Source organism: Choloepus didactylus, chromosome X (genome assembly GCF_015220235.1).
Source record: "Choloepus didactylus isolate mChoDid1 chromosome X, mChoDid1.pri, whole genome shotgun sequence".
NCBI classification, from domain to species: domain Eukaryota; kingdom Metazoa; phylum Chordata; class Mammalia; order Pilosa; family Megalonychidae; genus Choloepus; species Choloepus didactylus.
Genome location: NC_051334.1, coordinates 127,828,404 through 127,841,335, shown reverse-complemented (window position 1 = coordinate 127,841,335; position 12,932 = coordinate 127,828,404). Strand labels below are relative to the sequence as shown.

At 37.2% G+C, this 12,932-nt stretch overlaps 1 pseudogene; it reads right to left on the bottom strand.

The window, feature by feature from the left end:
- Window positions 1-8,803: 8,803 nt before the first annotated feature.
- LOC119522337 lies at window positions 8,804-10,391 on the bottom strand (annotated as a pseudogene).
- Between the last annotated feature and the right edge of the window lie 2,541 nt (window positions 10,392-12,932).

The following is a 12,932-nucleotide window of genomic DNA, read 5'->3' as shown; positions in this document are numbered from 1 at the left end:
GCTTTTTCATTTCTGAAAAGAACACTGTTGGATTTTGATTGGGATTGTGTTGAATCTGGGTAGAATTGACATCTTAACAATATTTAATTTTCCAAACCATGTACTCAGAATGTTATTCCATTATTTAGGACTTCTTTAAATTTCTTTCAGTAATGCTTTGTAGTTTTGTGTGTACAAGTCCTTTATATCCTTGCTTAAAATTATTCCAAGATATTTGATTCTTTTAGTTGCTATTATAAATGGAATTGTTCTCTTGATTTCCTCTTTAGATTATTCATTTCTAATGCATAGAACACTATGATTTTTGCATGTTGATCTTATGCCCCACCACTTTGCTGAATTTGCTTATTAGCTATAGCAGCTTTATTGTGGATTTTTCAATATTTTCTATATGTAGGACTATGTCATCTGCAAATATGGAAAGTTTTACTTCTTCCTTTCCAGTCTTGATGTCTTTTAATTCTTTCTCTTGACTAATTGCTCTGGGTAGAAACTACTCCATTACATTGTTGAATAACAGTGGTAAAGGTGGACCTCATGCCTTTTCCTTGATCTTAGAGGGGAAGCTTTTGGCCTTTAACCATTGATTATGATGTTAGCAGTGGTTTTTCATATATGCCCTTTATTGTGTTGAGGAAGTTTCCTTCTATTCCTAGTTTTCTGAGTATTTCTGTTACAGTATAAGGCAATTTTATTTCCAGGAAGGAAAAATGATTCTTTGCCATGAGCATTTTTAATATATGACAGGGTCTAATTTCTTGTTTAAATTTGCATTTACTGGGAAACTGCTGTGTATAAAACCTTAATTCAGTATAAGCTCTGCTTTTCATTGTGGTGCCATTTGGGTGTATGATATAACTGCAGTATCCCTTTGGGGAAGCGAGAAGGGATTTCTTTATTGCAAGTCCTAATTAAACTATAATTTCACTTTTGACTTTAAGCTGTGAAGTTAGAACTTGGCAGAAACATTTTTGAATGTGATTCAATGACCAGTTCACCACTGAATACTCACTGTCATTAAGGTGCTTTAGAAAATTAAAAACGTAACACAAATGATTGTACTCTACTCTACAAGTTATCATGACCTACATAAGAAATTGAAAGCTGATTCACATTTTTGCAGTGATCAGCAGTAAGAAATGCACTAGTAAAACATACCTTTTACCTAAAAAGCTAAACTACAGCCATATACTAATTTATATGATTTATTAGAAAACTTCAAAATATTCAAATGTCAGGCATTGATGTAAAATTGTCAGTTTTAGTCTGACTTTTTATAAAGGGACTCTGTAGTATTTAGTATACAAGTTCAGAGGCACTTTTTATGAACATCTGATATCTTACAAAGGTAATACCTGGATAAACTACTGTACATCCAAATAAAGAAGCAAGACTGCTTTTTCATCCATGCAATATGACAAAAGCAAGGACTGCTATGATGGTCATGAGGAAGTCTTACAAGCCTCTGAAACTAAAGGCAGTTAAGAATGTTACATTTGGTGAGGAGGAAATCAAGAAAAAAATTCCGTTTAGAATAGCAACCAAAAGATTCAGTTTCTTAGGAATAAACTTAGACAAGGCCAAAAAAGACCTATACACAAAAAACTACAAGAAATTGCTAAAAGAAATCAAACAGGACCTAAAAAATGGAAGAATATACTGTGTTCATGGATTGGAAGACTAAATATAGTTAAGAAGCCAATCCTATCTAAAATGATTTATAGATTCAAGGCAATACCAATTAAAATCCCATCAACTTACATTGCAGAAATAGAAAAACCAATAATCAAATTTATTTGGAAAGGCAGTGTGCTAGTTTTTATGTATTATGCCCCCCAAAATGCCATTATCTTTGATGCAGCCTTGTGTGGGCAGGAAATGTATTGGTGTTGATTGGGTTGGAGACTTTTGATTGGATGTTTCCATGGAGATGTGACCACTCAACTGTGGGCGAGATCTTTCACTGGATAATTTCCATGGAGGTGTGGCCCTTCCCATTCAGTGTTGGCCTTGATTAGTTTACTGGAGCACTCTATAAGCTCAGACAGAAGGAGCGAGCTTGCTACAGCCAAGAGGGACACTTTGAAGAATACACAGAAGCTGAGAGAGTAGCTGCAGTGAGAGACAGTTTGAAGATGGCCATTGAAAGCAGATTTTTGCTATGGAGAACCTAAGAGAGGACAAAGACCCCAAGAACAACTAAGAGTAACATTTTTGAGGAACTGCCACCTAGAGAGTAACATCCTGGGAGAAAGCCATTTTGAAACCAGAACTTTGGAGCAGATGCCAGCCATGTGCCTTCTCAGCTAACAGAGGTTTTCTGGCACCATTGGCCATCCTCCAGTGAAGGTACTTGATTGTTGATGACTTACCTTGAACACTTCATGGCCTTAAGACTGTAACTTTGTAACCAAATAAACCCCCTTTATAAAAGCCAATCTGTTTCTGGTGTTTTGCATTCTGGCAGCATTAGCAAACTAGAACAGGCAGGTTGCCCCAAATAGCCAAAAATATCTTGAGAAAGAGGAACAAAGTGGGAGGTCTCGCACTACATGACTTTGAAACATATTACAAAGCTACAGTGGTCAAAACAGCATGGTGCTGGCATAAAGATAGACATACTGAGCAATGGAATCAAATTGAGTGTTCAGAAATAGACCCTCTCCTCTAAACACAATTGATCTTTGATAAGGAGGACAAGGCAACTCAACTGGGACAGAGTAGCCTCTTCAATGAATAGTGTTTGGAGGACTGGATATCCACATCCAAAAGAAAGAAAGAGGACCCTTATCTCACACCTTATACAAAAATAACTTGAAATGGATCAAAGACCTAAACATTATAGCTAAAACCATAAAACTTTTAGAAGAAAATATAAGGAAATATCTTAAAGATCTTGTGATGGGGCCGGTTTCCTAGATCTTACACCCAAAGCATGAGCAATGGAAGAAGAAATAGATAAATGGGATCTCCTCAAAATTAAACAATTTGTACATCAAATGACTTTTTGTCAGAAAAGTAAAAAGGCAGCCCATGCAATGGGAGACAATATTTGGAAACCACATATCGGATAAGGGTTTAATACGCAGAATATATAAAGAAATCCTACAACTCAACAACCAAAAGACAAACACCCAATTAAAAAATAGGCAAAAGACATGGACAGGGGTGACATCATCAACATGGTGATATAAACAGCTACTGAAAACTCCTCTCCAGAGATTCAATGGACAAATGACAATTCTGATTGTTTAAAACTCTGGAGGAGGATATAGACTGGAGAAGGACCCTGCAGATGCCACACTGAAGAAAGAGAAGAAATATCAGATAGGAATCTTCCATCCCAGACCTGCCATTCCTCTCCTCTCCCCCCTTATTCAGGCTCAGTGCAGGAAAGGCACAGAATCAGCAGATGGAAACCCTCCCACCAGGGACACAGATTTTAAAATTTCTCACAGCAGTGAGACATACACGCAGTGTTTGAAGACCTGGGGGACAGGGAGAACATTTCAAGGTCCAGGTCAGTGAGGGACAAAAGACTGAGAAAACTTGGACAGAGACTATATTTCCAGCCCTGGGTCTGAAAACCCTTCCCCATTTCCTTGCCTTGGGGAGGGCTAGAATACTGGGTCAGCTGAGGAAGTACTCTACCACAGATGTAGCCTCACATTAAGTCAGATTTTGGCCAGCAAAGTGAGGGCATAGGAATCCCACAGTTTCAGCTCACCTGTGTAGATTAAGCCTGTACTCAGAGGTAAAGCAGCCTCTAAGGATGATTAAATTACCGAACAGTGCCATTTGCTGGACAGTCCAAAAAGTGCAAGGGAATTGAAACACTTTTGAAAAGATGCTTCAGACCCTTTGTTAGGACCACAGGAACTGGTCTACACACCCTGCACAGAATCCCAGCCCAGTTTTGGCTGAGAAATATGGACAACCAACTGTCAACGCAGGTTCTAAAACAAACCCAGGTCTTGCTGACTTGCGGAAAATAGAGCAGCACTGGAAGACAGCAGATCTATATTACCGCACAGTGAACTTGCTGGGGTGCTCAGTGCCTACCACCCATCCCTGTAGCAGGCCACAGTTGGTGCCTGATTTTGGGGGAAGACTGGGAGGCAGAGCCAATCTGACAACTTGCCAGTGAGAGAAACAAAGAAATATAGAGATCAAAGAAAACCCAAGGCAAAAGAGAGAAAACAAACTCCTGAAGAAATGAAGCAAGAAAATCAAATGCTCAGACAGCAAAAAATCATGAGCCACATCAGGAAACATGAAGAAATGGCCCAGTCAAAGGAACAAACTAACACCTCCACTGAGATTCAGGAGTTGAAACAACTAACTTAAGATGCTCAAACAAATCATGTAAATTAAATCAACAAGTTGAAAGAAAATGTGACCAAAAGATGAAGGATATAAAGAAGACACGGGTGACCATAAGGAAGAGTTTGTAAGCTTGAAAAAACAAATAGCAGAACTATGGGAATGAAAGGCACAATAGAAGAGATGAAAAACACAATGGAGACTACAACAGCAGACTTGGAGAGGAACAAGAAAGGATTACTGAAATAGAGGTCAGGACATCTGAAATCCTACACACAAAAGAACAGCTACAGGAAAGAACGGAAAAATATGAGCAGGGTCTCAGGGAACTGAATGACAACATGCAGTCCATGAATATACATACTATAGGTATCCCAGAAGGGAAGAGAAGGAAAAAGGGGCAGAGATAATAATAGAGGGAATAATCAGTGAAAATTTCCCAACTCTTATGAAAGACATAAAATTACAGGTCCAAGAAGTGCAGCATACCCCAACAGAACTGATCCTAGTAGACCTACTCCAAGACACTTACTACAAGATTTTCAAATGTCAACAACAAAGAGAGAATTCTGAAAGCAGAAAGATAAAAGCAATCCATAACATACAAGGGAGCTCAATAATACTAAGTGCAAATTTCTCAGTAGAAACTATGGAGGTGAGAAGGCAGTGGTATGATATATTCAAGATACTGAAAGAAAAGCGCCAAGCAAGAATCCTATAGCCAGCAAAATTGCCCTTCAGAAATGAGGAAGAGTTTAAAATATTTACAGATAAATGGACACTGAGAGAAACCATGAAGAGGAGACCTCCTCTGCAAAAATACTAAAGGGAGTGCTACAGACAGATGGGAAAACACAGGATTTAGAGGTTTGGAGAAGAGTGTATAAATGGAGATACCAGGAGACAGAAATAGGGTAAAGATTGGGCATTTGATGCTGAAGGAGTACAGAATGTTCAACAGGATTGATTGTATAGATCCAGAAATGGATAGCACAATATTGGGTGATGGTAGCACCATACTGTAAGCACACTGAACAAAGATGAGTATGAGTATGGTTGAAAGAGGAAGGTTAGGGGCATCTAAAACACCAGAAGGAAAGATAGAAGATAAAGACTGGGACAGAATAAGTTAGTAAAACCTAGAGTGGTCAATGATTGTTATTAAATGTATAATATAAGAATGTTTCTACATGAGGGAGAACAAATGAATGTCAAATTCACAAGGTGTTAAAAATGGGATGGTATTGCAGAAAAATACAGTCAATGCAAACTAGAGTCTATAGTTAACAGTAACACTGTAATATGCTTCCATTGATTGTAAAAAAGGCAATATACCAAAACTAAATGTCTATAAGAGGAGGATAAAAGGAAGGGGTATGGGATTCTTGGCATTGGTGCTGTTGCTGACTTTTATTGTATTTATTTTAATTTTATTTTTTTTTTGCTGCTTTTTAGTTGCCATTTTTTATTTTTTTTTTTTTTTTTTCACCACTTCCTCCTTCTTTGTGGAAGAAATGGAAATGTCCTCATATAGATGGTGGTGAATGCATAATACGTGATTATACAGGGAACCATTGATTGTTTACTTTGGAGGAATGTATGGTGTGTGAACAAAACCATCCAAAAAATAAACAGAGGGTTATATGTGGTAGGAGAGAAAATGTGGAGAAAGAGATGGACCCAATCACCATTGGTGAAGTGGAATGGTGCAGCCCATCTGGAGGGCAGTGTGTTGGTTCCACAGGAAGCTAAACATGGTGTGCTTTATGGTCTTGCAACCCTGTTATTGGGTATTCACTTGGAAGAACTGAAAAGAGGGACATAAATGAACATTTGCACAGTGGGGTTTGTGGTGGCAGTATTCATGATTTTCGGTAGATTGAGGTGGCCTTAGAATACATCAACTGATGAATGGAACAGTGAACTGTGGGGTATACATACAATGGAGTACTGAACAGCTACACGAAGGAATGGAGCTGTGAGGTGAATGGACATTAAGGACAGTATGTCGAATGAAATAAACCAGAAATAAAAAGAAAAAAAACATTAAAATACTTCACTAATATGGACTAACTATAATGTGAAAACTCTGAGAATTGAATCTGAGAGCTTAGGTTATTAGAAGAAGCCTTATTGTAAACGTTCCTTGATTGTAAGCTCTTACAGCAGTTACATCTATTCTGAGTTGTAAGGCTATTTCTAAATTCTGAGATGCTGAGCTTTTTGTGTAAACCTGGTAAGTCCCTGGAACTTTGGGTATCTGTGTGACACCTGAGACTCAAAGCCAGAGTCTGGCAGCTATGAATGTTAATATTACCCCATACAGCAAATGTTAGAGAGTCTGAAAAAAGATATCAGACTTCAATTAAAGATATGAGAGAAATGAACTTGGTTAAGACTAAGATAAATCAGACCAAAGAGTAAATGATGACATTGATGGTGTTTTAAACTTCAACTTCTGTGTGAGACCAAAGGAAAAGAGTTTATTAGGGGCAAAATATATATTTTTTGTAACACACTATATAATTTAACTTGCATGGTCAGTTTGTTCAAACCCATAATTACATGGAACTTTGAATAAGGAGTGAAATCTGGTTGGTTTGTATAGGTTAGTGTGAAGCCCCAATATATCCCAAAGTAATTTGGGCAGAGAATAAAATTGTATTTGCAAAGCCCCTTTGAGGGACTGAGGAAAAATGTGGAAATATTAAACTTTCCCAGCTGGAGAATTCCTGATATTCTCACAAGCATTGGGGACTACCAATTTAGAAGGCCGAGCCCTCAATGTTTGGGCTTACCCTTATGAAATTTGTTATTGCAAAGGAGAGGCTAAGCCTACTTAAAATTGTGCCTAAGAGTCACCCACAGAGAACCTCTTTTGTTTTCTCAGATGTGGTCTCTCTCTCTAAGCCAACTCTGCAGGTAAACTCATTGCCCTTTCCCCCTACATGAGACATGACTCCCAGGGGGTGTAAATCTCCCTGGCTATGTGGGACATGACTTATGGGATGGGATGAGCTTGTCCCTACCATCATTTGGGGGGGAGGGGATTAGAAAGCCATCTTGGACCCAAAGGGGGAAGAGAAATGAAACAAAATTAAGTTTCAATGGCTGAGAGATCTCAAATAGAGTTGAGAGGTCATTCTGGAGGTTAGTCTTATGCATTATATAATATACCTTTTTAGTTTTTAGTATATTGAATAGCTAGAAGGAAATATCTGAAACTGTTGAATTGCAACCCAGTAGCCTTGATTCTTGAGGATGATTGTATGACTATATAGCTTACATGGTGTGACCATGTGATTGTGAAAGCCTTGTGGCTCACACTCCCTTTAATCAGTATATGGACAGATGGGTAGAAAAATGGAAACAAAAATTAAATGAATAATAGGGGATGGGTGGATGGATGTTTTGGGTGTTCTTCCTTACTTGTATTTTATTCTTATTTTTATTTTTTGGAGTAATGATTTTCAAACATTGATTTTGGTGATGAATGCACAACTATATGTATGATGGCACTGTGAACAATTGATTGCACACTATGGATGTTTGTAGGGTATGTTAATATATCTCAATAAAATGGAATTGGAAAACAAGAAGACATGGAGACCAGAAAACAAAACAAACAAAAAAGTTACATTTGGCATATTAAAAATCTTACCCTCATATCATATTTGACAAGCCTTGCTTTTGTCTATAAAGATTTTCTATGTATAGTACAAGTAGGTTATCATTCAATCTTCTGCTACTGGGGTAGTTAACCAATCCTTTAAAAAAGGTTCTGAAAGAACCCTATCTGGAATGCCCGACTAACCAACTTGGGTGATTACAGCTGAAACTGCATATCTGAACACAATTCAAATGTGATTACTATAAAAAAGATATAGACATTCATGATTAAACTTGGTGAGTAGAAAAATTTAAGGATTTCATCTATATGGCATTCATCTATATGACTGAAATAAAATTTTAATATGCACAAATTCAAGAGAATATTTTAGAATTCCACTGCTGGGATACTTAATTCTTAAAAAACAAAAAACAGAAAAGATCTACTTAGAGCAGATTTTGAGAAAGAAGAACTTTATTCTTCTTAAGACAACATGCTAAAAGTTATGAAGCAGTTCTGTTATAACACATTTGGAAAACAGAGTAAATTTAGTTTAATACTTGCACTGCACAGAAAATTGCTGAAGAAAGTCATATGAAAGCCAAAGTATTAGTTCAATGTCCTGTATTTGATTCTGTGGTCTTCATAGGACGGTCCTTCTGCAATAGAATATACTATACAGCCAAGCTATTTAAGGTTGCTTGATGTACTTACCATTACTCCACAGCAAGCTTCTGGTTTAAATCCCTCTTCTTGGAAGAGGTCAGGACTGGCCTTGATCCTTTTCCCTCCCCGCAGCCTCTTTGTTGTGGGGCACCTCCTCTCACAACCACAAATGCCTCTTGCTGATCTTGGGTCTCCTCTCTATGATTAACTAACTCTCTCCCCAGGTGAGGAGCAGCCCATGACTTCCAGATGAAGCAGTGCTCCTTGTCCGCTACCACCCTTTCCTCTAGCTTCAACTTGCAAATCTTCATAACCACAGCATGGATCTTCATGTCCACCATGACTGTTGTGGCAATCATAGCCACAATCATCATAATTATCTTTATATCCATAAGAATCTGGAGGATATCCATAAACACCTCTATGTCCATGCCCTTGACCTCTTGTTGGATTGGGCATATGAGGTGGACCATGATAGTATTCATCATACATTTTATTCTTGTTGCTTGCCTCTGAGATTTTCTTTCTTTCCTTTTCTGATCTGGTGGCTTTGCAAAAACAATTTCAATATTTTTCTCCCTTCAAGTCTTTACCATTCATTTCTTCCATAGCCTTGACTGCACCAACTCATTCATCAAAATAATGAAAGCATAATCCTTTAGTTTTTTCACTGGCTCCAGTTTCCCAAACTACAAAATGCTTTTTCTAAAATCTCTTCTATTAGACTATTGGCAAGGTTGCGTACAAACAGCACTTTCACCTTTGCCATAACCTCAGGATCAGGATCTTCTATAGGGCAGGCCCGTTCAAACAGTTCCAACATTTCCCCAGACTTTGACTTTAGTGCTCATGAACCTATGCCTTGCCTGCACAGCTGTTTTGTGATCTACATATTCAGGGGAAACAAAAGCTTGTTTTTCTTTTCTTTCTTGTTCCCTTTTTTTTTTTTGTCATCCTGTTGGTGGTATAAAATGACATCTGTAAGACCCTCTGTTACTTTGTTAAATTCTTCAGGAATCTGTTCCTTGGTTTCACTTTTAAGAATAGAGCCCACAAAAAGCCTATTGTTGGCAACCAAGATGCAGACACCAATGTGTTTTCCAGAATGAATTTCATGATTATTATACAATTTAACAGCCTCCTCCTGAGCTGCTTCTTTTGTACAGAAGTGGCAAAACACATAACTTCTATTGAGAATGGTGAGTGGATCCATCATTAGACAAAGATCCCATATAGGTCCAGCTTTCTTGAATAAAGGAACACATTCATCCTCAATAGATCTCTTGGGATCTTCCCTACAAATATATCAGTGCAAACAGAAGGATGCTGGTCTGAAACAAATGGAATCTGGAGGCAGTTCATCCATACTTCTTCATCCAGTGATCACATCAAGTGTGTAGCCTATTCTTTACAAGAGTGCCTTAATTTTGGCCTCATCTGATCCTTTGCTAGAATCTGTTACTTTGGTTCCCTGTTTTTCTAACTGCCTATAAGTCTTCTTGACTCCATATAAAAAGACGCTTTTGTTCTGAACATGAGAGAGATCACTGTCTTTAAAACTGTTGATCTGCCAATTCACCATCTCCATTGAATTTTTTTAAAGTTTCAATAGTTCTTTCATCTAAATCACTATTTGGCAACTAGCCCTGCAAAGTAAATTTCATCTAGTTTTCACAACTTCTGTGGTAAACCAGCATCAAGCAATGTCCTGAAAATTTTCTGAATGGATAACTACAGAAGCAGTATTGATGGGCTCTTCAGTACCACTTCCACTAACATCTTCTGTAGCCATGTTTCCTGAGACCTCCCCATTGGGTTGCAGTCGAGGAATCCTGTCCAGGGGATCAGGTTATGGCAACACATGCTCACTGCTCCCTTTGTCCAGCATGAGTGAAGCTGTTGTCTTTTCTGAGTATTTTTGTCAAATGTCAATCAGGATGATCATGCATTTATTCCTTTGTTCTATTAATGTGGTATATTACATTCATTGATTTTCTTGTGTTGAAACCACCCTTGCATAACTGGGATAAATCCCACATGATCACAGTGTTTAATTATTTTAATGTGCTGCTAAATTCAGCTTTCTAGTATTTTGTTGAGGATTTTTGCATCAATATTCATAAGGGATATTGGGCTGTAATTTTCTTTTTTTGTGGTATCAGTTCCTGGCTTTAGTATTAAGGTAATGTTGGCCTCATAGAATTAGTTAGGAAGTGTTCCTCCCCTTCAATTTTTTGGAAGAATTTGAGCAGGATTGGTGTTTATTCTTTTTGAATGTTTGGTTAAATTCACCAGTGAAGCCATCTGGCCCTGGGCTTCTCTTTGTTGGGAGGTTTTGGGTTACTGATTCAGTCTCTTTTTATTGGTCTGTTGGGATCTTCTATTTCTTCTTGAGTCAGTGTAGGTAGTTTCTGTGTTTCTAGGACATTGTCCATACAAACTAGATTATCTAATTTTTTTGTTGGACAGTTGTATCTTTAATAATCCTTTTTATTTCTGTGGGAATGGTAGGAATGTCCCCCTTTCATTTATTATTTTAGTTATTTGCATCCGATCTCATTTTATCTGTTTGTCAGTATAGGTAAAGTTTTGTTGATTTTGCAGATATTGTCAAAGAATCAATTTTGGTTCCACTATTTATGAAAGACATAAATATACATGTTCAAGAAGCATAATGTACTCCAAGCAAAATAAATCCTAATAGACCTACCCCAAACACCATACTCATCAGAATGTCAAGTGCCAAAGATAACAAGAGATTATGAAGAGCAGCAAGAGAAACCAATTCATTACATACAAGGGATCCTTGATAAGGCCAAGTGCCAATTTCTCATCAGAAATTTGGAGGCAAGAAGGCAGTGGCATGATATATTTAAAGTACTGAAAGAGAAAACCTGCCAGCCAAAATTCTTTATCCAGCCAAACTGCCCTTCAAAATGAGGAAGAGTTTAAAATAAATCACAGATAAACAGAAACTGAGAGAGCACATCAACAAAAGAACTGCCCTACAAAAATTAACTAAACTAAATTACCAAACTAAAGTTTGGCTGGATAAAGAATTTTTGGCTGGCAGATTTTCTCTTTCAGTACTTTAAATATATCATGCCACTGCCTTCTTGCCTCCAAATTTTCTGATGAGAAAGTGGCACTTGGCCTTATCAAGGATCCCTTGTAATGTAAATGAATTGGGAGTTCTGCAGGTTGAAAGGAAAATGCAGGAGAAGGTGGCTTGGAGTAGGGTGAAGAAATGAAGATCATCAGGAAGGGTAACTAAAAGGGTAAATGCAAAACTGAATAGTACTGTATCCTGAATGTACTACTCCACTCTTTAATTCCTATAAGAATCAGAATACAATTGAACAAGAAAAAGGCATATTTCCTGATAACAGACATGCAAAACAGAAGTGGATAAAGTGGGAAAAAAACAACCTAAAGAGGGGAAAGAGTGGGGGTATGGAGCAGAGTACTTACATGCTATTGAAGCTAAGTTGGCAACTTTTCTAATTAGTAGTTTATAGATACAGGCTGTGTAATATAAACAACAAAGGGTAACCACAAAGAAGTATTTTAATAATATACAGAAACAGAAATGAGAAAGAGATCAGTCAGATACATCACAAAAGATCAACTATATAGAAAAGGAACATTGCAATAAAGGAAAACAAGGCAAAAAAAAAATGTGATATATAAAAACCAAAGAACAAAATGGCTGAAGTAAGTACTACCTGCCTTTACAGTAATAATATTGAATGTTAATTGGGTAAAACTCCCCAATCAAAAGACACAGATTTGCAGAATGGATAAAAAACAAAGATCCAATTAAATGTTGTTTACAAGAGACTCACCTTAGAACCAAAGACACAAATAGCTTGAAAGTGAAAGGATGGAAAAAGATATTCCATGCAAATAGTAACCAAAAAGGAGCTGATGTTGCTATAACTAATATTGGCAAAATAGATTTTAAACCAAAGCTGTTAAAAGAGACAAAGAAGACACTGTGCAAATATAAATAAAGGGGCAATCCACCAAGAAGAAATAACAATCATAAATATTTATGCACATACCACAATGCCCCAAAATACATGAGGCAAACACTGGCAAAACTAAAGGGAGAAAAAGATACCTCTACAATAATACACCACTCTCATTAATAGAAAGAACATCTAGATGGAAGATCAATAAGGAAACAGAGAATTTGAATAATATGGTAAATGAACTATACCTAACAGATATATACAGAACATTGTACTCCAAACAGCAGAATATATGTTCTTCTCAAGTACACATTGGATCATTATTCAGGGTGGACCACATATTGTGTCACAAAACAATC